Here is a 26769-nt window from a genome sequence, read left to right as displayed (position 1 = left end):
CATGGGATGAGGGTGGAGTACAGACTCAGCCATTGGGGTGCCCCAGGCACACCCTCATTGAGCTGGTCCCGCCACTTGGTGTCTGGGTGGGATGCAAGGGCGGCATGATGGACAGTGTGGCAGACGAGCATGTAGAGTGGCAGCAATGGACGGTGGAAAAGTGGACTGGTCTGGTGTTCTCCCACTGGCTCAGGTGGTGGAGCAGGGAGCACTGTGATGCTGGGTGAGGCACTGGTCTCATGACAAACTCTGATGGACTGGAGGACACGGAGGGACAGGGACTGCAACCATGCAGGACCTGGTCAACAAAGGCAAGGGCATTGAGAGATAGGGAAGATTTCACCTCCTGGGGCAGACAGCAGGTTGCTCTTGTCATGGGTAGACCTATGTGCTGGGCCAGTGCAACAGGGGTCACCCAATCCCACCTATCATAGTCCAGAAGGTCTCCAATACGGGTGACACCAGCCAGGATCAACCTTGCAGAAGCTCCTGAGAGTGAGTAGCCCTGAACTAATTGCCAGGGCAGCTTTTTATACTGATGGGGCCAAGACAGGGCAGCTTGTTACACTGCTGGGGCCAGCATAGGTGCTGGCCCCAGGCTCCAGCTCACACTGGCTGCAGATCCTGGGAGGAGCCAGGAAGGGTTATTTTGCCAAGTAGCACAACTTGCACCATACCAAAGTGGATGTCCGGGCACGTGCACTGAGGCAAAAAGCCCCAGCTCAAATTTGCACCGCTTCTATTTGAGCAGTTGCAAGTGCACATACCTGCATTTGTGGATGCACCCTGAGTGTCAAAGCTGGATATATATAGACCTTTAGAATCCTAAGCCTTGTCAACATTACAAAGTTTGTAGAACTATGTCAAGTAGTGGTGGAAGAAAAAAAGTCCCACCAGTAGCTTTGCTGGCAAAACCACAAGTGATGGTGCATTTCTACCAGCAGAATCTATCTTTGCTGCCAGTTAGGGAAACCACGTTAGTCCTGCATTGGAAAAGTTCCTTCTACACTGGTAACAGCCCCTGTAGTGTTGACATAGCTTTAGTGTTGAGCTTTGATGCATAATAAATTATTTTCAAATGGGCCCATATTTATGACAATCAAAATAATCAAATTTTAATGTAACTTCTTGCTATTTGATTTCATTTACAATTTTACTTGGTGGGTTTTTTTAGGTATAAATGGCATTTCCTAGTAATTGACATTCTAGCTTAGTAGGCATACACTGCAAGACCTGGAAAAAGAGCAAAGTGTCTCTTTGGGTCATGAGCAATTTACAGTAGAGTGATACAAAATGGTCATTTTGAAGCAGAATTAGTTTGTATCCCACCCATAACAGTTTTATAAGAGTCACCTATGCTGTAATATATCACATTGAGAGTATTCATTGCAGCTACTACTGTATCTGAATTTCAAAATTTACTGCAGTTCTGTGGTATGTGATTACTTATAAATTTATACCATTTTATATGACCTTTTTCCAATTTCAGTGAGTGTAGGAAGTCCAGACTTTTCTGGGAGTTTTTCAGATAGTGCTCTTATGATTCTAGACCAAACTGGGACAACATTTTTTTACAACTTTTAGTGGTTAGCAACTAAAGACTAGTGGATAAATTAGAGGTAATGACAAGTTTAGAAATTATGACCTATAATAGAAGGGTATAAGGGTTGAATTTATTTAGACAAGGGAAGAGAAGACTGGGAGGCAAGGGATTGTGATAATAGTCTTCAAATACTTAAAAGGACATTATAAAGAAGACAGTAATCTATTGCTTTCTATAGGACAAAAAGTAGTATCATAATCTGGTGCAAGATATTAGGTTGTCTCTTAGAAAATATTTTTTTAACTATAATGATATGTTGCAATGGAAAAAGGTTACTTGGGGAAGTTGCGGAGTCCATCACCGTAGGTCTTAAAGAACAAATGGGAAAAAAAAAGTCAGTAAGAGATGTTCAAGGTAAGACATGATCAGTTTCAGAGCAGTGGTATGAAATCCCTCCATAGTTATATATTTCTGTGATTGTGTGATTGTTGGTACTAATTTCTGGCTGACCAATGTGACACATTTTGATCTGGTTTTCAAAACATGCTGTGCATTTGCCTTAGCAAATCAGCTGCTACAGATGGTAACTCAGGTTGGAAACCAGGAAATGGTGCCACCCAAGTTCACTTGTCACTTCTGAAAATCTTGGTCCTACAATAACAGAACCAAATTCAATCTTAATTTCATGCATGCAAACCCTCTGAAATAATGAAGCCACGCTGGTGGCATGGCAACATCTACTTTTTGGAATCTAACAATAGACATCTATTGGTATTCATTTCCAGGTTTGACCCATTTCACATTTGGCAAATCCATATATCATCTAAAATTAACATATAACACTAATATAACATACATATTATTTTAAATGCTAGGAAAAATCTATTTAAATGCACAAAGTGCCCTTTTTAAAATTCAAACTACATTTGCCCAATGCAAAATTATGTGTTTCCTGGCAATTTGAACTATTTATAATAAGTGCTACATAACCTGTTTGGTGTTCTACTGTACAGCTCAACTAGTAAAGTGAAAAACACTAACTAGCAATGCTAATACAATCCCAGGGTGATAACATCAAATTAATTCTAATGAGTGATTTAAATGTTAATTGACTAGTTTTATAACAGCAACAAATGGAAAGAGATATTACCTTCCCCGAACATTCCTCAAAAAATTAATGAGCCAACAAGAACCGTGTACAACAGGTAATCACTTGTTAATTGATCTGCTACCAATACTGTATGAAACATGGAGTAATACATCTTCTGCAGAGTCTTTCAAATGTGCTTGTTGGTTAAACTATACCTTGGGATAAGCTGCAAAGATGAGCACCCAAATATTTATTACAAGAACAGAGAGTGCTGACAGCTCATTAGTGAGATAAACATAGATTCTCTGTGAACCTAGAGATACCTGCACACACTTCAAGATCTGTGAATATGACAAAGACCCCACAAGATAATCCCCCACAGTGTCTGCTGTGGAAAGCTTTGTTCTTACAAAGAGAAAAACAATAAACAGCGTGGACTATAATTTCCTTCAACAAAAAAATCACTGATGAAGACAGGCTGCAAATCACGCATTTGCAAAGGATAGCTGAAAGAAATATTTGCCCTCCTATTATTGTTTTCATTGTTGTCTTAAAATGACTAGAGGTCATTAAAATCCATTTTACACATAAACATACCTAAAACTTACAGTATCTCCCAGAGCTCAAACCTCCTGCACTTTTATGAAATGTCCAAGAGGTGTTTAAGACCTATGCTGGGAACTGACATGCAAATGATCACACTGGCTATTTACTTATACACTTCCTGAACACTTTTAAAGCTTATTGCTTTTAGATTTGTCTGCCTGTGTCATGAGTTCCTTTTTGACGTGCAAATGAGACGCAGAGAAGGCTCTTATGACTTTTAGTTTCTGTACTGCAGTTTTATTGAGTAGCCTTACAAAAATAAAAGTTGGAACTTTTGTTCAAGAAGCACAAGCTGAATACACAAAAGACAGAACATATTAGGAGGCTTTAAAATTTGAAAGATGGTGAAGACCTAAGACAAAGAGCTGACCTGACTAAACAATTCAGGCTTTCTACACTGTTTAAACATACCAAACAAGAATGCATTAATCACCTAGAGAACAGCTGAAGATGAAAGTATGATTAAACTCTGTCCAGAATTAATTGCTGCTGAGGAATTTGTTTCTATGGTATAAATTAGAGCAGTGAATGTTTTGAGCATTCAGTGAATTATGGTATCTATATACGTCCTTATATACAGCATACAGGTGTTAGTTGTCTGAGCACCTTTATTTTTCATTAATGTTTCATATCTAGACTGATCAGCCATACTGGAATCCAGGTCAAGAAACAAACAAAAAACCCCCCTGACTCTTAGCTGATGCAGAATATTAAAACAAAATGTAGCTATAATACAGGACAGCTGCCCACAACAAACAAAATATGGTAACTGCATTTCAATCAACCTTGATTTTTTATATTTTCAGGGAAAAGCAAAAAAGCAACATGGAAGTGATTGTGAGGGCAGGCACAAGTTCTGTTATGAGTTACATCAGAGTAAATCCAGAAGGATGCATAATTTGTTGAAGAATTGTTATATCACTAAATGGATCATGGCATAAAAGAGCTGGCTGGTTTAAATGAGGCAGGCTATTGACACACAAATATTGTAGCCACTTTCATTGCCAAGAAGGATATGTAGCTAAGGAGTGGTAAAGGATGAATTCTGCTTATTTAAAGGAAATAAAAGATCTATTGGGACCAGGCAGTGCTGATGAAAGTGCTACTATAAATGATAGACTGTGATATATCCATAAAGTTCAATCTTAAAGAGTGCTTCTTGGTTTCGTAATATGGGAACTGTTCACTTTTGGTCACAGGCTACAGTACAGAAGCAGTTTATTTGACCTTAGAGTGGTAATTATTGATTGTCCTTGCTTTTTGAAGTACAACACACTTTATCTTTGAAAAGCGTGTGATTCAGGACATTTCAGCAGATGCTTAAGTCCCTATGAAGATAGCAGTGGTAGGGAACAGGCAGAAGTGGATACTGAAAAGGATTTCAGTGAGACGTAAACTTGTGCTCAAGTTTTCTTTAAAAAGGAACATTTTCTGAATCAGAGCCTAGATCCTTGATCCTCATTAACTGAAACTGTTTTCCTTTCCAATGACAATTGACTTTGTGCTAAAGCCTCACTGCAATGACACTGGTGAATGAACAATACACTTGCTATCCACAACTACTACTGCTTCAGTGGCTGCCTCAGGTTGTTTTTCAATTTTTTTTTCTTTTTTTCCCCCTTTTTTATATTCCTCTGGTCTTTTTCCATTATGTTGAGTAATGTGTGGGCCAGGAGGATATGTGTGGTGTGATGAGACGGGTATTCTGTATTTGTAGTGCTTTATTAATACTTTATTTTGTTATATGATCATTTTCTCCCATTCACAGGCTCTTCCACATAAAGTTAAAAAAAATTGCCTGCTGCTGCTAATGCTCAGTCGATTGCTTTGAAAGTAGGAGTAAAATCTATATATACTCTGACAATGCACATAATTTTGTTGGTGTGTGGATATACATATAGATTTTACTCTGCAATTTAAAGGAGTTGAGATTAACCGCAGCTAATCGCAGATAATTGGTACAATTAACTGTTTGGAATGATGTACTGTACATGCACTAGTGAAAGATTTCTTACCCTTTTTTTTAACCTTTCAAACTACAGTGTAATTCTAATCAATTAATTGCAAAAAGAACAGTACAGTTTTTCTTATTTTATAGAAAATACGGATAGAAAAGTTGGCAATAGCACACACATCTGGGGTTGAAATATCCTCCTCTTTATCTCCCTATAAGTAATACATTAGACCAATAATAAAAAGCAAACCTTAAAATCTTTTCAAAAGCATGCCAATGGGAAAAGTAAACCCCTCTAAAGATGGAGCCCAAGATGCTGCTGAAACCTGAAGGAACACAAATAATCAGAACCTTACAAACATATGTTGAACAAAATGTTCATCATGAAAGGTATCATAATGTTTGAGGGGTAGAAAGCAGAGGGTGAAAGGATACTAGGGAAGACACACTTCTTAAAAACTCTTAGGCTTGTGGGGTTCATAATGAACATGATGGACTGAGAGGGTAAAGAAGGCAGAGAGAAAAAAAGTTAATTGCCAAATAAGATACTTTTCTTGAGCTCCAATAAAATTAGAAAAGAAACAAGGGACACTACTGATCGACTGTCTGTATTAGATTAATTGTGGATAGTTTCATATCTTTAATATTTATGCACAGAAAAGGAAAATAACGAGAATTCTGCATCAAGTATTCCTTTGCAAATGAGATACATGCACTAAAACATTAATGCAAAAAAAAAAAAAAATCACACGTGGACATGGGTATACATTAAATGAGCCTAAAATTACATACCTAACAGCTTTGAGGGACAGTGAACACATTTTCTAAATTAAACGTCAAAGAAAAATTTAACAGTATAGACTTTCTTCTTCTTTTTGCTTTTTTGTCTTTTTTCTCCTTTGTATTATAACACTAACTTTTGGAATTGCCATTGTGCTGTGTATAGGGTTACAAATACAGTATGGCAAAATATATATCCCATGGGGGATATATTTTGCCATACTGTATTTGTAACCCTATACTCAGCACAATGGCAATTCCAAAAGTTAGTTGACATTCTCTGTGCTGTGGGTGGGGGTACTTCATTTCACAGCATTCAGTGCTTGTTGCAACAATTCCCAAGCATCACAGAACCATATCACATGGTTTCACATTAGAAAAAGTAGTTTAAATTATTGATTTTCATTTTATTTTGTTTATGGGAAAAAACCCACAAAGCATATCTGAGGGAAAATTGTCGAGCAATTAGGAAGCATAGGCCTAGAAGTCAGAACATTTGAATTGTGTTTAGTGACTCTGCCAGTGATCCGTTTTGTGATGTCAGGCACAGTCTCTGAGCAGCAATTTGTCCCATGTATAGAACCAGCTTACCCTCCCTTATCCAGTGCTCTGCAATCCTCCTGTTATATGATATATAAGTTGAGTCTAGATAGGTTACAGAATGGTGCTACACAAGTGCTTTGGTTCCTCTTCCCCAGAACTGTCACACTTCACAGCTAAGGCTCAGCTGGCGTTGTTGGGTTCATTAGGCTCAGTTTCTCCCACTGCAGGGCAATAGCAGGGAGAGAGGTGACAGAATAATGAAACCAAGCATATTCATATGACTGGAGCTGAGTACTTGCTCTACTGTGGCATAGTAAGTTACACCACTAGAGCACTATGGGGGCTCTGTTCCCCAAATGCCAGAGCACTAACAAAGTCAAAGCAAAAGAGACTGTCATGGTACTGTTCACATATGGGACTGACCAAAACTCATGGTCAGAACCTTGGTACAAAAGTGCACAAGTAGTCACAGATCTGTGCATAATTTCTGTAGCCAGCACTATGCAAACTCATACTGCCTAAAGCACATCATTTGTGAACATGGCAAGATGAGCTTTCATTCTGATTCCATCCTACAACACTAGCCTCATTTTTCTAGTATATCTGGAAAGGTCTAATTCAGGTGACCAAGGAAATACACACTTTAAAACAGGGTGGGGGCAACATTTCTGGTAGGTGTGCCAAACCTTAGCTTTGCACTCTCCCTGTGTACAACTTCCCCTGCTGATCTGCTGCTCCATTTTCTACTTCCTGCCTTATCTGCTACTGTGCTACCTGTCCTCTCACTGATCTGCTGCAGGCCACAGACAGAGGCTGCCCATGAAACTTGTGGCACATGTGCACAGGTTGGCCACCCACACCTTAAAATATGCTAAGAATGGCAGTCTCGTTTCTCCTAACGCTATACTGCTTCCAAAGACTATTAAAGGTATGGTGATGTAATCACGCCTTTTCTCTTACTACAGCTACACTCCCCCATCTGTATAGAGAAATAGTAACAGTTATACAGTGATTAAACTTGTGGCCATGTGGGGGTGAATAACAAAAACTCTCTCCCTGGGGCTTTCCTGCCATGCCTTGAAGTGATGGAAAAATAAGAAGTTAATTCCCCAATGAGAGAGGGTATAGTAAATTACCCCAGAAGCAGGATAAAAGTAAATTGTTTTATTAGTGAATTCCCCATGGGTTGTGTATAGCCCTGGCTGTTCTCACAGTATGCGGTCTTTCTTCGCCCTCTACTGCCATGCAACCCACTCCCCTGAGCCTGTCAGCTCGCCTCCAGTCTCACTGTCTTTCCTTCCTTCACAGGTATCAGCAGATTCTTCCTCTGTGGGACCTTCTCTCTGCCTGAGGATCAATCTGGTAAGTATCTCCTCTCTCTCTCTCACCTCTTTGCTTTGCTGGTCACCATGGTTACCTTCACCCAGTCAGCCAATCTTATCGGCGATCTGGTCTAGAGCTGGGTTTGCCACTCCTGGCTTTTCCCACTGACTCTCCTCATGCCATGCTCCAGGGTGCAAAGAAAATCCCCCTGCCGTGAACTTTAATAGCCTCTGGCTCTTAATCAGGCAACATTTACCCCAGGTGTGATCCCTCTCCCCAACTGTGGCTACTAAGTAATTATCTTTGCCCGGTTCCTGACCCGACTCTCCCCCACACTCGCAACTTTGTAGCACCAAAGGAACAAGGTTGTTCCTTGCTCTGTTACAAAACTAAATGGCAAATACTTCCAGAAAAAAAATACAATGTATGAGCAACCCACATTTTCTCTCCCACAGGCAGTGCTTCAGTTCCTTTTGTTCACTAATTGTAATTATTCAATGTGTCTGAAGGAACAATTCACAAATACTTAAGGTCAAAATACTGTGAATAAATAGTTCAACAAGCTCTGACTATACAACTCCCATCATAAACAATCATTTCTGAAGAAGTTACAGAGGAAGCATAGGGGTTATTTCCTGTAATATGAAGATCGTGTTTGTCTTTTACTGAAAAAATAGGGTTAGACTACTTGCATAATAGAGTCTGTTCCAGTTTGGCAATTTCTATGATCTTTTCTTGATAGTAGACCAGATGTTTGTTGTTTTTTTGGGGAATTAGCTCAGTAATTGTTTAAAAAATACTCAGCAGACCAAAGCCACATATGTGACACAGGTATATTTCAACAGCTCTGCTGTTAGTTTCTTTAATTGATGACTAAGATCCTGGATGTTCACTCATTTAAAATTAAAGGCTGCATGCCCACTCTATTAAAGAGAAGAAGGGGGAAAGAAAGGGGGAATTGTGATCACCAAAGCATTATAGAAGGACTGTCTACATTCAAATCTAAAGATTCTTAACAGAACATAGACATGAATAACTAACAGGGTGTAGGATATTAAAGCCAGACTGAAATGGGTGAACTTTATACATAAAGATAGATTAGCAAATAGGAAAAATGAAAATTAACTGCAGATAGTAATTTGTGCCCTGAAACTATAAGACACTAGGTGATTCCTAATTATTCTTTTTATTTATGCATATGTGAGCTAAGCGAGCTTTGTACTTTGCAGGAGGCATTCTGATCTTTGTGACATCTGGCCTTTGGCAACATTTTTTTTTACCTAGCGACTTAGCAAATGTAAGGGTTAGGTAGTGTGTGGAGCTAGGGAAAGTTGAAGGGAAGAGGTGAAATTGATATTCAAATTCAAATTGATGTATTCAGCTGTTCTAAATGGATATATGAACTGAAAACTTAGTATAAAGCAGGAATAATTTAACATTTTTAAACAGGTCTTTTCCCTCCCTTAAAGACTTTCCTGAATTTTTGTTAAAACAATTCTGTGTGTGGGTGCCTGCTGGAAAAGAACACACAAAAGGGTGCTCATGCACAAAGCATGCAGCACATAGCCCCTGTGCTTCCAGTGATACACTCTGGAGGGCAAAAGGGCCACTAAATAATAAACTAAGTGGGTCATTCAATGTCCTCTATATTTTCTTTAAAGATGGGGATATTATTTCATGGAAGAAAGGGAGAGATGGAGGTGCCAGATTCTAATAAAGGAGTAGGGCTACCTGTAAACAAAAGGGAAAAAATAGAAGGGCAAGAGTGATTCCCAAGCTGAACAATTCCACTCACATCAGATGCTGGGGGTTCTGTACCTACTGAGAGAAAGCCCTTAAAGATTTCAGCCAAGTACCTTCTACTCCCACTTCATGTTCCCTAGATGTGCCTATATTTCTCCACGCACTGAAGTAAAACAGGTTGAGCAGAAGGAAACAGGAAGAGCTATGCCCAGGAGGAGAACTGTCACTTAGCTGTCAGCAGAATAAAAGGATTTTTTTCTTAAGTTTTCTCTTTAACTACTAGTCAGCATCTCAATCTTTCCTGGTTAATGACAGGCCCAGTGAAGTCACTAATTCATTGTCCCTGGCTTTCTGCGCTCATTTGCAGATAAAATAAACTACAAGGTCACAGAATCACCATCTCTAACATGCTGGCATAGGTCCATTTATAAGACTGTGAGCTTACTGGTGCAACATATCTAATTGCTGGCCTGACATCAAAGGGCAGATCAGCATGATTTCACTGTTCCTTTATATATTGGGCTGAAACCAAAGCAAGGTGCTTACCATATAAGTTTACATGTAAATTAGGACCTAAAAGGGTCAGCTTACAGGTTATAGGAGGATAGGGTGGAGAGTGGCTTATAGCTTGGAAACACAGAAACCAGCATGGGCTATGGCTTCCCCCTCCCCTGCAGCAGCAGCAAAAGCTGGTACCACAAGTGGGAGGGAAGAAATATGTTTGAAGTGAATGGGGATGGAGGGTTAGGGGCAGCAAGGATGGGGGAGCAGTCATGGACTGGGGTGCTGCAGGCCTGCTCCAAGGAGACCCCATGTGGCCTGGCTGGCATGCAGGAGGAGAGGCACAGATAGGGCACAGGGATGCAAACCAGCACATTTGCTGCATGGGTTGGGTAATGGGGGTACAGACAGAGCCATTTTTAAATACAGTTAATTTTCAAATGAATAGCATGGGAGAGGGGAAACTGAGGCATGGTGCCATGGCCAGCAGCAGTGGGGAGAGGTGTGGTGGGTGGAAGAAAAGATGGCTGTCCAGTGCTAAAAGCAAACTTCCCATGTTCATTAGCAATTAATTGGTATTCTTCCACCTGCCTTGTACCAATAGCCAGCCTGCTGAGCATACAGGGAATTCAAATGCCTTCTATGGCCAGGCATAGCCCATCACAGCATAGGGTCTCTCTTTGACTGACTGCTGGGATTGGATAGGACTGTGAGATTGGATTGTGGAGATGGTAGTTGTCAGTGCTAAGGGACTTCTTGCCCTTGAGGATGAGAACATTGCTGTGGTCATTGTGCTGGTCCTGATGCATGAGGCAGAACACAATGATATAGAGGCTGTGGTGGTTCAGGTCTAGTATTGACTGACACTTTGCGGCTAATGCTCAGAACCTGGGACAATGATCGGTGGAGGCAGAACTTTAGGGTGTCCTCTTGCACATTCATGGACATTTGCACTCAGCTGGCCTACCTGTCTCACTGCCATGACATCAGTGTTGGGCTCCAATGTCCCCTATCCATTGAGATACACAAGTCCATGATGAACTAGAAGATGGCAAACCCTAACAACCTCTGTTGTATGGCCAACCAGTGTGGTGTGGGATGGACAACAGCAACCATGGCGATACACAAGGTGTATGAAGACATTTTGGAATAACTGGGGCCTTGGCTCCTCTAGTTCAGGGACCTGCAGGAGGTAATTTCTGGGTTCGAGGTACTGGGTTTCCTGAACTTCACGGGAGCCATCGATGAGACCCACATACCCATTCTGTGCCCCTCTTACCACACTTTGGATTTCATCAACTGAAAGGTTTTTTCCTGGTATATTGTAGACAGTCCTGACCCGCCCTGATTCTGGTTATTTCTCTGGTTTGGCATTTGGGTTTTCATCTTGGCTTTAGATCTTACCCCAGATTGGAACTCAGGCCTGCCCTTGGTTGGTCCTGATCTCTGCCTCACCCCTGCAACCTCCTGGGTTCCCACTCCTGGCTGTATCCATTTGGCCTGACACCCTTGTGGACCTTGATAACTTAGGGCCTATCACTGCTCCTGATACTGTACCTTGTTTGCATCCCTGCTCTGAACATGTTTGTATTTGAGCAACTTGATTTTGTCTCAAATATGAAACCAGTCCTACTGGTACCCCCAAGCCACCAGCTACATCTCAATGGGCTAGTAGACTGTTTACTAGAAGGAGTTCTAGTGCCTATAGGAAGTTTGCAACATTACAGACATTATATAATTGATTTCTTTAGTATTCTCATACCATTGGATATTTCATTGCTCTCTGCCTTTTCTCTGACCTGTCATAGATACAGCATTAAGTATACTTTCAACCCTAAATAAATGAATGAATCAGTGAAATGACCTGCCTGCTAGGGGTGCACCAATAAAGTTTTTTGGACTGATACCAATGGCTGATTTTTAATGAGTCATAGAGGCCAATACCAATCCAATTACCAATATACAGCCCTGCAGTATGGAGAGCAGCATCCAGCTGGTAAGTCTGTTGTGTTGGAAGGGGGGGGGGAAGGAAGGAGTGCGGGGGGGGGCAGATCGAGGACCCTGTGGTGAAGGAGGGAGTGGGGATGGGGCAGGGGCTGCCCAGCTGGGGTGAGGCATAGGACAGAGCACATCTGAGGTGTGTGTGTGTGGGGGGGTGGCACCTCCCACTGATGCATGGACCCAGGGAGGGCATGGGGGTATGTGTATCTCTGTGCAAGGGTGGGGTGGTGCTACAGGCTGGGGCTGGGGGCAGCACCAGGCTCTTCCTGGTGGGGGGTTGCACTTAGGTTGGGTGGCAGTAGCACTGGGAGAGGGGCTATGGTGGGGCTGCAACCACCCCAAAATTTGCTCTAGATGTGTTGCTTATGGCTCTGTCTTGTGCCCTGGCCCACCCCAGCTTGGTGGCAACTGCTACTACCCCAGTGCCAGCCTTACTCCCTCCCTCACCACAGGGGCCTCAATCTGCCCCCCTCAATCCCCAACATGCCCCTTTCCTCCTGCTGCCCCTTCCACCAGAACAGATTTACCAGCCAGACCTGGCTGATCTCCACACTGTGGGGCTGTGCTCCTGGCCACCTACATGCTGTGCTGTGGCTGTGCACATTCACAGGGCATCTATCGCCTACATCAGCCAAAAAAAGCCAATTGCCAAGACTATCAATTGTCCTTATATTGGTGCTGATCCAATATGGGACCAATGTATCCATGCACCTTTACTGCCTACCAATTTATAACTCTTGTGGGACTAACCACTTAGGTCTAAATTCTCTTGGTTTGCACCTGGGTATCTGTTTCTTTTGTAGAAATGACTATTATGCAGTAACAGCCAAAGGAAGAGCAGACTGAACTATATTAACAGTGAAAAGTCACACAAAAGCAAAAGAAAGAGTGCTGAACTCAAGCACTGCCACCTTCTTTTAACCAGTCAGTGTTGGCATCTCTTTAGAAAATTACTGTTTTCACATAATGAATGGAGGGTTTGGTTGTTTTTTTTTTTTTTTTTTTTTTGAGGGGGGTGTTACTTTGTGCAGTAAGTCTATTTAAATACCATATTTATTACAATACAATTAGGCCAGATTCTCTTTCTTTACAGAAATGGCTCCTAAATGAGTGCAAGTAGCAATATTGCAAAACAAAAGAATTTTGTGGTTGAATGGCAGAATCTCATAAGTTCCTTTTTACTTCCTTTTCATTCCCTCTAAATGACTGTTATTCTTTCAAAATGGTTATGATTTTTGATGCTGGTACCTTTTATTGGGCTGACAGAGGGGCAGCCAAGCTTTTGAATACCACTGTACCCTTCCTCAGGTCTCGGAGAGAGAAAAAAAAAGCATACACAGCACAGCTAAATAGCAGAGAAAACAAAGTCTTTTGTAAAACTCCATATGTAAATAAAAACAGAATATAAGAGACAGTATAGCTAATGGATAGGAGAAATGCAATGGAAAGGGAAAAATGGAAGAGCAAGACCATTGCTCCAACACTGCCCCACCGCTACCACATGCAGGTTTTCTAACTGCCATTTAGATATGCACAATATTGTGGATCATGCCATTTTCACATCCAGCTCCCGCATCCAGTTTTTCCTCTGTAATTTCAGACATGGAGGATTTGCAAAGTAAGCTCTTTATTGATTTTCATAGGTGTGCTTCATAAACTAGAAACAAGGCTTCTGCCAACAGGGAGATGAGAGTTGACTTCCTCTAAGCCTGAGCATGGAATTGAACCTGTCTTCCATTTCCAGAGTGCATTCTCTAAATCTCTAAGCACTAGGCTAATATACAAAAGGTGGAGATCTCCGTCCCTTTTGGCTGTGTTGTATAACTAAATATTACATTTTCTAAAAGACACAAACTTGCTGATATGTGTTAAGCATGCTCAGGGGAATTTAGGTACCATCTAGTTTCCAGATCCCAGTAAGGATTAGACAGGTGCTATGTGCCTGGCAAGGCAGGCCAGGACTTAGGTCTAGACTCCAGGTATTATGGGCATAGTTTTAACCTGTAAAGGAAAATATTACTACCATGCTTTAACTCCACACACCATTTCCTACTAAGCAGCTATAGCTGAAATACACACAGCAACCTTCCATGCACTGTATATATACTTTCAGCTCACCATACTATCTCTGCCCAGAAATAATGGGTATGCCTGAGATCTGTCCTTATGTATTTTGTCATAAACACCTTTAACTTTTCAAGTGGTTTGATCCTTGTAAACAACTTGGGTGTTTCTTTAAATAGTTACATATGGGAATAAAATCTGTGCCTACCTAAACAAAAATACATGGTTGGAATTAGAGATACTACATATGAATCAGCTCCAAAAATAACTATTACAAAAAAGTATAGGAGCAACTTAATATAATGGCTTAGAATCAAAGGTCCTTCTTACTGATAATTAGGATATAAAACACCTACAGCCAAAAATCTGTCTTGCAGTGAGAATCAACTATACTCACTAAAGTCAGTAATAAGGCACATATGAAGGAAAACTATGAATCTTAAACCAGTGTGACATTAAGGTTCCATGGAAAAGCTTAAATAAAAGAGATTTATGCAGCAACTGGGAAATCAGATTCTTTCCCCCAGTTCAGAAGTAGGCATAACAGTCCACCACAGTGAACTGGGGTTCTGTACAAGTGTTCACTCAAATGCTTGAACCCCAATCTATTAACACTTTGACCTTGTCTGATACAGTGGAGATTTCCACTGCATTGGCCCTTTTTAAAACATTTGGAGCACTGTGAACACTTTCTCACAGAGTATTTCAACCAGTGGAATTATGATGTTGAAAGTTTGAAATGTGTGCATGCTCTTGCTCCTGGTGCCTGTCTCTGGAACTCATATTTTTCCTTCTGTCTTTCCCAGTGCAATGAAGTGCACCCACTGAAACTGGTGCAGGTTCAAGAGAGGCAAAGGAAATTAGAGGTGACTTACATGTTTATATCCTGACTATATAGGGTGTAGTAACTGTAACTGATTTTAAATAGTTATCATTTTCTTGATATACTATGCTTTACTATGTTGGACCTGCTATAATTTTAAATTTCTTCATCTCCTATTTATTTTTCAAAGAAGGTGGAGTGCCTTGGATAAGGAGACTACTCCAGTTTTAGGCAGTGTATGTACCTGATTAATATTATGTCCTGCATTAGCTAAAAATGTTGTCTTTCCATTGTAAGTGCAAGCCTCTTTATTCATAAGTTTTGACTCAAGTACCATCTAATTTAATTTTGCAAATCAATTTGTGATTTCTGACAATTTTTTGTAAAACCTTTCTGCATAAACATGGGTTTTCATTTCCCTGCAAGTAACTGAAAACTGACCCTTCAAAATGAAGAAAAAACACACAACAGTCAGATGAGCTGCCTTCTTTTTTTAAAAGCATGTAAAAAGCAAAGCAAGTTGTGAAAATACATTGCAACAGAGAAAAACGTAGAAGCAGCTTCAATGGTATGCTCTTCATTTTTATTTGCCCTCTGATTCCATGTATATGTTGTTTACAGATGCATGGTAGTTGAGTGAATAGGCATCTTCTTCTGTGCACCCACTCAGGTCTAGTATAGACATTCAGTTTCTCCTGGGAGAATTGCTGCTCTCCCAGGAGAAACCAAAAATGTATAGATGTTCAGACTTTTTCTCCCAGAGTAACAATGTCTACTCCATCAGAAAAATAACCCAGAAGCCTGGGAAGGTTAAATCACACGCAGGAGAGTTTCTCTTGGGAGAGTGAATGTCTGTACATGCCGTGGCTTCTCTCAGAAGAGAACATAGTTCTTTAGCATCCTCTTTCTACCCTCACCCCTCTACCCAGGGAGACAGCATCTTGCTACAGTCTGCTGCTCTAGAGCATACCCCCTTCATAATCCCTATATTTTACTGCAGGGAAACACAGGTGACCATGGGCAATCTGGGACAGCCAATCAGGGCTTCTCTGTTGTCATGTGTCACTACTGTGCATTGCTGCAATGTGTCACCATACAGACTAAGAAAGCTTGCAGAGCACACTATGATAAATGTACAGGTGCTCCCCTCCCCTCCCCCAGTTGTACACTGTCAGCACTATCTCTGGTCTTTAGGGCCTTAGCATTTTAATTTGCACACGTGGCTCTGGGTAAATTTCTCTATCAGGAGAACAAACCTGGGAGAATTCTCCCAGATTATTGGAATGTGTGTATGCAGGCCCAATCCCTGGGATTGTCTATCAATTAATAAACCCTATTTCCAATTCTGGAAGAGGCTGAAGGATGTGAAAGTCCCTTGGAGAGACTGAAAGAGCAGACACTTGTCCAGGGGGATCATGTTTGTACTTGCACAAGGAATGGAGAATGTATATGCTGCAACCTATTCAGAATCATGGTAAATAAATGTTATGTGAGTTCCCAGTCCCACTTCTGTTTACAGAACCTCTCAAAGAGTCTCTCGTCCAACAAATCTTAAATCTGCTGCATCTCCTCAGTACCTTAATATGCATGTCAATGTCATCCATGACACTCTTATTTCCCTCTCAGCTGCTGTCTCTGTAATCAAGCTTCAGGGTAAGACAGTTATCTTTTCTAACCCCTTTTAAACAAATTGGGGGGGAGCCCTACCTAATTTTCACATGAAAACATAGACACTTTGCAACTATTGGCAGTTTTGTTGTGTTTCTATCTCAGAGACAATCCAAGCAAGGTGTGGAGGCCAAGGCAAATCAGCCTGTGCAGGGCCCTGCCCCTGGATGCAAGGAAGCCGGTGGCAGATTCGGGGTGGGGGGCGGGTTCTGAGCAGCCGGACTTGTAGCTGGCGGCAGAACAGAGTCACTGCAAATGCTCTGCCTGGCTCCGCAGAGCCCCCCGAAGTGCAGGGCCCGGGCCAGTTGCCCTGATCCCCTCCTCCGCTGGGACAGCCCTGCTGTATCTCATTGTAAGATCAGCTACTTAAAGTGAACTACATGAAGACTGCAGATGCACAGTTTAGCAAGGAACGTCCATAGACATCAGGATATAGTTACTCTATAATGGGTTTTTTTGTTTTTAATAATTGTGAAGAGGAAAAAGAATCTCTGAATATACTTACCAAGAGCCAGCAGGAGCTGATGACGGAGAGAGGAGTTCCCCAGGAGCCATGGTACTGGAACAGCTGCTAGATCATGAAGCTAGATCAGCCCCAGAGAAAAAAAAAAAACCTTAAGTAGAGACCCAGAAATGAAGGAGAGGCAAGGATGTGGGGAGCTGTGAGCAGAGTTCTGGAGTCCCGAGATCCAAGAAAACAGGCAGGATGGCCACAGTGGTGGCAAGTGAGTGGCCAACTGACTGGGGAGCTCAAAGGAGCTCAGCTGAGCTGGGAGATACTGGCAGAAGAGGCATTGCTGAATGGAGCGGTGTAAGCAGCAGGGAAATTGCTGAGCAGGGAAACTGCTGAGAAGAACGGGGCTTGCCATAAGGAGCATGGCAAAGCCTCAGTATAAGGTCTGGACTTTGAGTTATTTTCTTTTTCTATCTTTTATTTTGATTTGCCATGCCTCTGCAGGCCGGTGTGTTATTGGGTCAGGAAGCTAGAAAGGCCCTGACACACTTAGAAAGGAAAAATTTCACTCAGATTTTGTGATATACCCTGGGAATAGGGGCAGAACTGGGGTACCAGCCTGGATAGGCTTATTTTCTTTTTTGTTATGCTCTTTTCTTTTGAATACTGGTACTCATAGAGGGCTTAACCCTTGAGAGAGAGATATAATGTTGGACTTACCCGAAACAGAAGAAGTCTGATAATCCACTCTAATTCCAATCCATCGAGATGTTTGTCGAGATGTGCGAGTCCCTGAAGTAGAAAAGAAAAAAGTCACCAGTTAAAACTGACACAAATGACTGGTGGCATAACATCTGGGCAGCACTAGGCCTGGGTGTAGGGGAGACCAGAGCCCCAGAAGAGACCTATCTCAAGATAACATTGTCCAGTGATGGGTATCATTACCACCTCCTGATCGTGATCATCTTTAAACATCAAGATGTGGCAGCCAAGAGTTGGGACCATCACTACAACATACAGGCAAGTAATTACAATACTAACAGATAAGATAGGGAAAGTAGTCCATTGAAGTTCACACAATTGTAATTGAGCCTAGACCCCATAATACATTTATTTTAATTTCAGTAAAATTGCTTGTCAATGCCACAAGCTCAGGTAAAGTGTTTCTAAAGAGCTTCTGTTACTAACATCAAGTCTTCTTTTCAGGTTGGAGGACCCTTTAAAGATAAATATTTCACATTTCTCAATGGATGAGAGGTTATCTTTCAGTGGAGAGGTTTCCTCAGTGAATGCAAAGATATTCCTTATGAGCCTGGTGATAACACAGCATATCACTGAACGGAGCACTCTCTTCAGCTATAAATGTGGACTTGCAGAGTTTGCCAGATCATCTAACTTGTCAGCCCCACTAAATTTCCAGCTATATGACAAGTTTGCAAGTATCACCTACTAGGAATGGAAAAAAAAAAGGAAGGAAGAACACTGAAAAAACACTAACATAAGTGGCTGGTGACTAATAGCCATGTATTGGCTCTCTCTCACTATCTCAAAAGTACCATTAACTTCCTGGATGTAAAAGAGCACAAAAAAGCATATTATTTGAATTGCCTTATGGAAACGTTTTCAATTTGCAGGGGGTTTAAAGAGTTAATAATAGGTCTTGCATTTCAAAAGAAATTGACCAGTGGCACCTGTTCCACCATTCCATAATATCTTAAATTGGAAGGAAACACCAATGTTCTGAACTAATGCCCACAAAAAGGCACTGTAATTCAGTGTTAATATTAAAACTTCATTATTAACTACTCTTCTAGAACTGCAATTCATAGTGAATGCTTTTGCAATCAAGGTATAAATAATAAACAGTATATCAATGTAACCTATTTACAAAAAGTTAAAATTTTTGAGAGAGAACTATGAAACACCTACTGCTTGGATTGTCCACTAAAAGTTTAGAGCCATTGAATCACACATTCAAAAGCCTGGAAGGGCCTCTTGAGTCATCTAGTTTGACTCTACAGCACAAATTCATAATTCTTAAATCAACCCAGACAGATTCCTTTCCAGCCTCCTCTTGAAAACTACTCGATTTACCCAAATCCAAGACAGCTTAGAATTTAAAATGACCACCACTCTACACATGGAAAATGTATACATTTGTTAGATTTTTCTATGTATAGAACCTAATTATTGGTGGATCTTCTTAAATTTGTTCTCCCACCCACTGCAGCAGGGCAAGCAGCAGTAGGGGAGTCAAGTGGCTTCAGAAGGCTGAGGGGGAACCTGATGACTGTCTATAAACTCACTATGGGGGACTAGGAGGGTTTGGGGGGGACCTTGTTTCCCCTAGTGCCCCCCGGGATAACAAGGAATAATGGCCCCAAGTTGTTGGAGAGTAGGTTTAGATTAGACATCCGTAGGAACTACTTCACAATTAGGGTGGCTAGGATCTGGAACCAACTTCCAAGGGAAGTGGTGCTGGCTCCTACCCTGGGGGTCTTTAAGAAGCAGCTTGGTGCCTACCTGGCTGGGGTCATTTGAGCCCAGTTTTCCTCCTGCCCAAGCAGGGGGTCGGACTTGAAGATCACAAGGTCCCTTCCAACCGTACTTCTTTGATTCTATGATCCCTGCCCTTTACCCCCTGCTGTCTGTTCTCTTCCCCTACTTCTTGCCTCCCCAGGCTGCGTGCCCCCTCCCCCCACCAGTACCTGCTCACTCTGGAGCCTACCATCTTTCACTTGACTCCCATGCTTGCATCTCTGCCCATGGTAAAGCACACCCTGGCACCTGTCTTTTCTGACTTGTGCTGACTCCTGCATGCCCCTTCTGCCACCTGACCCTTGCCACTTCTCTCCCTCACCATTCCTTCTGCCACCACTTCTGCTTCTCCCCCCAGTGCCTGTGCACCCACGCTACTGCTCATGTCCAGTGATGGAGGCACAGGCACGGGCACCACTGGCTGTGGCTCCATCTCTAACCCCAACCATGAGCTTGGGTTGGGGCCAGAGTCAGAGCTGCAGTAACCATTTTGATGCATGTGCTTTTGATGCAGTTTAACCTTATTGCCTTATACCCTGTCCTCTGCAGCAAGAAACATAGTTCGTCTTCATTTTCTTTAGGGCAGCTTTTCAAGTATTTGAAAACTGCCATCCTGTTCTCCCCTTAATCTCCATAGTCCCTTTATCCTGCCAGATGTCATCCATCTTCCATTGTATAGGAACTGGGATTGAGGGGTGTGGGGGGGAGGGCTTCAGGGAAGAGGTTAAAGGAATAGGAAGTAACAAGTGGAAATTCATTATAAAGCTTCTGTCCTTAACCAACACCAGTTACATCCCACTGAACTTCCAGTACAGCAATACCAAACATGGTAAGCTTCCTTACACAGTCTGAATCTAGGGTTCCTGTTTTTCTCTCTTCAGAACTGGTTTCACCACATGAGAAGCTTCACAAAGACGTCTTTGAGCCCATCTGTTGTAAATGTTTATTCAGCAAGTTGTTCCTGCTTGACCACAGATTTTTGCAGATTGCCCTTTGTCATATCCTATAACCCCTCCTTGAGAGCCTCTTTTCCTCTTTATAGGTCAGGTTTACTTCTAGAAAAAGGGCACCATGGAAGATAGTGGTCTAAGTGCTCAAGAAAAGTATCTCTTTGAGCTCTATAGCACAGGGATATTTATAGCAGGCACATTGCCGGAACTTTAGTCAACTTGCAGCACCACTCGCTTGAAGATGTGGCCTTTAATGTATGATACTGGCTTGAACCACCTCCTGGTATCATAGTGCAGTCTGGAGGATGTCCAACAGAAACACATCCTCCAAATGGCATTGTAACAGTGTATCTTCCTTATGCTGTAGTTTAATTCATGTTCCTGAGAATATTCACTCCATGACATTTTTCTGGCTGGCTGGCCACAGATCAGAAGAACATCTTGGGCTTGGCAGCATAGAAATCACCCATGTCTTGGCAGTCTGTAATGGTCTGTGAGTAAAACAAAAGTATAAACAGATGAAACCAGATAATATGAAGTACTTTACTGGTCCTGGGTACAGAGTAAAGGGAAGCATGCAGAAGGGATAGAGCAATAACCATTCCTTGGCAATCTGCCCTGAGGGCCAGATACGTGGCACAGAGTTTGTGTGGGGCCATGTCATCTGGTCTGTGGGGTTCCCCAAGAGATCCAAAATTTAGCGGTAGGATGAGGAACAGCAATATTAAGCGGCGATTAGTTGGGAGCTGCCACTGCTCATCTTGCCACTAAATTTCTGGCCCTGAAGCCTTACAGGTAAGATCATGTGGTCACATCTTGGTCACACCTGGGTTGAAAGACACAGATATGGAGAATTTTGGGGAATCAGTAGAAGATGTCCTGTACTTGAACCATATTACTTATGGATATGCTATATCAACACTGAAAAGCATATGAGTAAAGGTCCAGGTTGCTAGTTCAGGTGTAAGCTGCCAACCAGAGCAGGGATTGCAAAAGATCTTCAGCTTCATCTTTAGGCATGAGTAAAGGACTTTAAGTGTGCATAATAGGGAGAAATGTGCATATTTGCTAGCCTGAATACACAGATAGCTTATAATGCAGCCATACCCCGTGTCACATTTTTGGTAGAGCATTTGCCAAGTGCTAGAGAATGGTGAAAGTAAATAGTGTGTGCATTAATCTGACTTGACACCCCCACATATCCTATGTATAGAATTTCCTGATGTGCAAAGCATGATCCACAGGGCCTGAAAGAATAGGTGGAATAGTGGTAGAGATAAAGTGAGGCATGCATATATATCTGCATCAGATTCGGGCAGATCAAAGCTTCTTATTACCCTGTATCTGCCTACCCCGAAAAGCAATACGTTTCCTTATATTTTGTGCAGAACTATTTGGTGCAGAATAATAATATGAATTACTGGGGCTTCTTGCTATCTGGTTGCTTGATACAGATTTTACAGAGGATGAAGCTGAAGATCTCACTGGGGAGAGATTGCTTTGGTGTTTCTGAATAGTAAAATATTTGAAAGTCAGGAACTGCATGAGAAAAAGATATATGCGCTTTCTGCAGGTCTTTCTTTTCTGCGGTTACCATTAGCACAGATCCTCTGTGTATAACATACTGAATTAGAATGATGAATGTTCACTTATTAAGAAAGCTGTGGAATTTTATTATTACAACAGCATATGCATGCCACTGCAAGTAAGTATGTATGTGTCAGGACTTTCTTGTTAATCATTATTTTCATGAATTTAAATTTCAGAAATGCACAAAATTGCTTGTGACTAAATGTTACATTAAAAAACTGTTCAGGAAATATTTGTGTTAATATGATCAAGACAAATAAGGCATTTCTGCTCTTATTCATAACTAAATGGTCAGAGCAAAGGGGTCAGACGGCTTCCTTTACACATTACAATTATATGTATTATTAACCTCTTCAGTCCTGTGGAAATGCTCAGAACACTGATCAATTATATTAAGGGCCACATCTTCAAGCAATGTTCCCTATTTTGATGTACAAAGACAGTGAGTACAGTTTTTTCACAAATCCAAATCCCATGTTGAATGGGCGGATTCAGGAATGTAGATTTTTAAACTGTTCAAAACTGCAAGTGTGAAATCCAATCCATGATTAATTGCACTTTATATTTTACATATGCAAAATGGAGATGTAAAGACTCCAACTTAAGTCTGAGGTAAGAGCGAAAGTTTTAGGCAATATAAAACAGAGCATGAAACTTGACATTCTAAGTGTTTACTCTAGGCAGACCCTTCAGAGGGCACCCTTTTAAAAGCAGCTTAAATAATTAGGGTGACAGTTATATATATGTATGCCATATTGTGGAAAGACTCTCAATGACACTAGTAAGTTTTGGATCAGGCTGTAGGATCTTAAATTACTAATATACATTGACAAGTATATGGTTATTAAAGAACTTGATCCACTTCAATTTCTTAAAGCCTATTAGTGTCAATTAACATGCATTTAATTGGCCTGATTCCAGTCTCATTACAACAGTGTAATTCTAGTGACTTCAAGGTGTATTATGCCAGTGTGAATTAGATGAGAGTCAGCCTCAATATGGGCATACTTAAAATGTTTGGTTTTAAAGCATGGTATGTGTATGCCCTTCTTAGTGCCCAACTCAAACAGCAAATGCAGAGATGTCTTTCAAACACTGAGTTTAACATATGCCTACTCCTGACCAACCCCATGGCACAATACCAGGATGAATTAAATGAACTCTTAACACTATCTCTGGAAAGACAAGACTGAAAAGATGGGAGAGAATGGATACTTCCAACTGCCAGGAACCCAGGCCATGCAACTTTTACTTATTACTCAAGATCCACAAAGCTGGTAATCCAAGATGCCCCATTACTTCTGCCATTGCCATCTTTACAGAAGGAGTTTCTAGCTATGTTGACTCTTTCCCCATATACCACTGGAGCCACCAGCTATTTGAAAGGCACCGTTGATTTCTTTAAAAAACTGGGGTCCACTGAGCTTCCAGCTACTACAGTAGTAGCTACCATGTGTGTCCCATCTCTCTTTATCAACATCCTCGATATGGATGAATTACAAGCCATAAAGGACATTATTTCTGATAAGGACATTGCTGCTGTTTCCACTGTATACTCCCACTTTGTTCTCTCACACAGCTATTTCAGATTTGGGAACTCCCTATTGCTACAAATTAATAGCACTGCCATGGGCACATGTATGACTCTCCCATATGCCAATATATTTATGACAGACCTTGTTCATTTCCTCCCCAGCTTCCCTTTCACCCCCTCCTGATAAATTCCCCCTAAGGTACATTGATACAAATACATGGAAAGGAATTTCTAAAGAAATGTCACTAGGAGTTTAAATAACTTCCACTGCTCCATCAAACTAACTCTGGAATACTACACTTGCAGATTCATTTCCTCAACACCACAGGGAAGGTTTGCAATGGCCACATGACACTATATTGTACTGGAAACCAACCACAACAACTACCTTCATGCCACCAGCTTCCATCCTAAGCACATCACTAAATCCATTGTCTACAGCCAATCTCTGTGTCACAACCATATTAGCTCTGATTCCACCAACCAGGATGCATGCCTTAAGGATCTGGAGTAGGGATTCCTACAATTACCTTACAATCCCAAAATGTAGCCACTAAAATCAACAACTCTGACTCAGACTCACTCCAACCTGCTACAATAACAAAACCAAGACAAGGACAGCAGAATCCCTCTGGTTGTCACCTATATACCCCTGCTTGCACACTTTGGACACCAACAGCCTGTAGCCCCACTTGGACAAGAATGAGCATCTCAAGGTAGTCATGGGGGACAAACCCATCTTGGTTTACAGACAGCCCTGCAACTTCAAATGGCATCATGAAAGCAACAGGCTACTGAATTCCTATACTCACTGAAGCACCAGGCCTTGAAAGAGACCAAGATTCCTCAGTACAAACTATGGCATCACTGAACAAAATAATGTGGACTAGAACATCTGAGTTTCACCTGAACCTCTACCAATGTAATATGCACTATCACCTGCTTATAGTACCCCTTTGCAATCTACCTTGGACAGATTGGAAAATCCCTATGGGTAAGAATTAATGAACATTGATTTGACATCTGTTTCAAAAAGAGGCACAAACCTGCAATAGAATGCTTTAAACTCCATGGATTTTCCATTGCTGACCTCAGAGTAGCTGTTATTAGACAACAAAACTTAACTATGAAACTGTGAAAGAGAAATCATTCACAGGCTGGACTGCATTAAGTATGGTCTAAACAGGTACTGAGGATTCTTATCCCATTAGCTGAATTAGGTTTTGTGACCCCTGTGGGTTTATCACCTCTTTGCCTCTCAGCAATCCCTTCCTTCTGCCTCTCCCCTCCCTCCCTTCCCTTCCCTGTCCTTTGTATTCAGATTGCTTTCTATTTCATACACTGATCTATGCATGTCCTTTCACAGCATCTGATGAAATGAGCTCAGGTTCACAAAAGCTCGTACTACACATCTCTGATTTAGTTAGTTTATAAGATGCAAATCTATCCTGCCTACTGCCTATTTTCAATAATGAGTTTTGTACTTGCTTAGACTTTTGGTTGAAATCATCACGTCTCCAGGCAGATCTTTTTTTAGAAGAAAGGTAAAGAGAACAATCTTGAAATAATAGTTTTAACTGTGATTACCTAGCAAACTGTATGCATGCATAGTTTAACCAGCCCACCATAACATGATTAGTTGCGCTGGTAATTTTGAAAATAGTTGACTCCAGTCAAATTACACTACATTTTAAGTAAGAGAAAAAATGGGTGGTTTGCATATGATGACATAGGCCAAAGATTACTTGATCTTGCCTTACTGAAAGAAATGTTTATCCATCAGACACCACAATCTTAGATTTTTCGGCTATAGCACTCACTGAAAATGTTATTAGAAAACCCTACTGATAAATGAATCCTCAAACATTATAATCTAGTACAAATGCATTTAGTTCAGAAGAGTAGCAAAATTGCATCATGCTAATTCCACATATAGATGCATCCTGGAACTCCTGAAGCTAAATTCCAGTATAACTCTGGCTTACTACGTCTGACAGATCAGAATATAAACATGTGGATAAAAAGGGAAGTTATTAAGACAATTAAAGAGCAGGAAGAATTATAAAAGAAATGGTAGAGGACCAGAAGATTGAAACAAAGAATCAAAACTATCAAGAAATGCAGACATACATAAGGGATACTAAAAAGCAGTGTAATGGTTAGTAAAGGGTCTGAACAACATCAGAAAAGACTGTACAGAGAGGTTTCCAGAAAAAGGGAAAACTTAAAAAAATTTACATACAAAATAAATAATTTTTAAATAGCTGCTTCCACTCATTTTTTAACAGAAACAGAAGATAAGGGAAATGAGAGATCCTTAGGCAGGAACAAGTGAAACTCTTACAGACAAAAAGTATACAGGAAGAAGGAAAAGTATTAGAGATATTGCTACTACAGGCCTATGTGCGGGCCGGGAACGATCCGAGGCCCTTTTTTTGCGCCGTGGGCTGTGGCCAGCAGCCGGGACATGCCGGGTCGGGGAAGGCAGGAGGCACGCTAGAATTAGGCACGGACGCTTAATGGTTGTTTAAGATTGTTTACTTACACTGAAGATGGTCGCGGTGTAGGCTGGAACGTTTCCAGGAATACTTCGCTTAAATCCTAGTTTTAGGACTCGGACAGAACTCTGGAATTCACTCACACGAAGTTGTCGAGGCTCCGTGGAACTTTGCACGCAGGGAAGGGTACGTCGAGGGATCGTTCAGCGACGGGGAGACGAATCGATAGGTGATCAGTCTATCGATCAGCTTAGTCACAAGTCAAATCTCCTTAGAGGCACTCTGCAGCGTGCTCAAAGTTCTCCGACTTGGGTGGAAACCACTCAAGCCTCTTATACGGCTAGCAAGCCAATCGCTAGCCGCCACATAGGAATAATTTAGAACTGACCAATAGTGGGGCACGAATTTAAATACAAATGGCGGGAACTCCTTGCAACGTGCATTTCTGTGCTGCAACGAAGAAATGCACCCTGCAAAGAAAGCTACAAACGGCGGGAAAATAATTCAGCAGTGCCGAAGCGCGCACACAAAAAAATATCACACCCTTGGGTTGTGACATCCCCCCT

The 26769-nt window shown here is 41.5% G+C and overlaps 1 long non-coding RNA gene across 1 annotated transcript in view; it reads right to left on the bottom strand.

The window, feature by feature from the left end:
• Nucleotides 1–26769, bottom strand: part of LOC109280299 (uncharacterized) — a 372666-nt gene that overhangs the window by 201874 nt on the left and 144023 nt on the right. The window contains exons 2-4 of the long non-coding RNA XR_009459036.1: nt 20475–21072; nt 17814–17885; nt 17145–17223 (exon numbers count right to left, since the gene is read on the bottom strand). This is a non-coding gene — a long non-coding RNA (uncharacterized LOC109280299). The remainder of the gene's footprint in view (nt 1–17144; nt 17224–17813; nt 17886–20474; nt 21073–26769) is intronic.

The sequence above is a fragment of the Alligator mississippiensis genome, chromosome 1 (genome assembly GCF_030867095.1).
Source record: "Alligator mississippiensis isolate rAllMis1 chromosome 1, rAllMis1, whole genome shotgun sequence".
In the NCBI taxonomy this organism is placed as follows: Eukaryota; Metazoa; Chordata; order Crocodylia; family Alligatoridae; genus Alligator; species Alligator mississippiensis.
The sequence above is the reverse complement of the archived record's forward strand: the minus strand, read 5'-3'. Positions and strand labels throughout refer to the sequence as shown.